We start from the raw sequence: 1203 nt of genomic DNA, 5'->3' as shown, positions 1-1203 counted from the left end.
TGCCGTCAACCGATGCGGCCCCTGAATCCCCGGAAGCCGGGTGGTGTGATCGGCTTCCCCGGCCAGCTGACAGTTGAATTTCCCGTTTGTTCCTGCGGTCTCTTCGCCCACGTTCACCACTGAAGTCAAGTCTAGAGCCAAGTTATGTGGACATAGTTAATCTGTCTGTCTGGGTGAACCTCATATGGGAATATTTACTAAATCTAAATCGCTGCATTGCCTGCAACTCACCGAGAGACGGCAGCTCTCTACCTGTCAGTTTCCGCACACACACCCAACATCCCTGCAGCCTACCTACGGAGGGGCAAGGAGGGGTGACGGGGCAAAAATAATCCGGTCATCCTTTAAAGGTGAGGTGGATTTCACAGACAAATCTAAATGGAGTGAGACATAAAAAAAAATTTTTTTCAAGCCTTCATGCCACAATGAAGCTAGATGTGTATGAACATGGTTTAAAAGGAAGAGATCCTACTTTGTTATCTCTTTGAAACACCACATCAATATTATTTACGGTAGATATTCTCATCTGTGAGATATTCAAGCCCAAATAGTCATTTCCATTAAAACTAACTAGCAAAGGATGATGAGTATCATGGTAGTAAGCATATTCCTTTATGTTAGGCTTATGTACTTATTACTAGAAAATGTTCATTTGTAGCTTTATTAGATATATTAATAAAAAGAAAATAAAGAAGCAATATCTGGTGACATTTGCATGATATTCTTCATCCTGTTTATTATTATTATTATTATTTTTTTTTTTTAATTATATAATTATGATTTTTATCATAACAATACACGTATCTAAACTCAAAAAAGAAACACAAAAAACGAAAAAATTAGATTAAAAACATAGATTCAATTCAACATGGTACCTGGACAATTTCAACAAAATAAAATAAACTTTAAATATCATGTAACACAAACGAGGTGTTTAAAAACACTAAAAGTTCGTATGTAACACAAACGAGGTGTTTAAAAACACTAAAAGTTCGTGTTAAGTTGATTTAAACTTTGCATTGATGCATTTTAAATCCTCATTTTAGTTTTACACGGTCTTTTCGTGTATGCTTTTTTTTTTTAACCTCTACAATATATCGCTGCTTTAAGATTTCTTCATAGGGGTCTATGCGATGTTGTTTCCTTTTTAAACATGTGTGTGTGTATGATTTCTGCGGTTCTTTTTTTTTCACGAAGCATATG

At 35.7% G+C, this 1203-nt stretch overlaps 1 protein-coding gene across 1 annotated transcript in view; it reads left to right on the top strand.

Annotated features, from left to right (window-relative positions):
* Positions 1-239: 239 nt before the first annotated feature.
* ankrd13b (ankyrin repeat domain 13B) overlaps positions 240-1203 on the top strand; it is a 41203-nt gene continuing 40239 nt past the window's right edge. Inside the window, exon 1 of the mRNA XM_027280448.1 lies at positions 240-350. The gene's annotated coding sequence lies outside the window, so the exon portion shown is untranslated. The remainder of the gene's footprint in view (positions 351-1203) is intronic.

Source organism: Larimichthys crocea, chromosome VII (genome assembly GCF_000972845.2).
Source record: "Larimichthys crocea isolate SSNF chromosome VII, L_crocea_2.0, whole genome shotgun sequence".
In the NCBI taxonomy this organism is placed as follows: Eukaryota; Metazoa; Chordata; class Actinopteri; family Sciaenidae; genus Larimichthys; species Larimichthys crocea.
The sequence above is the reverse complement of the archived record's forward strand: the minus strand, read 5'-3'. Positions and strand labels throughout refer to the sequence as shown.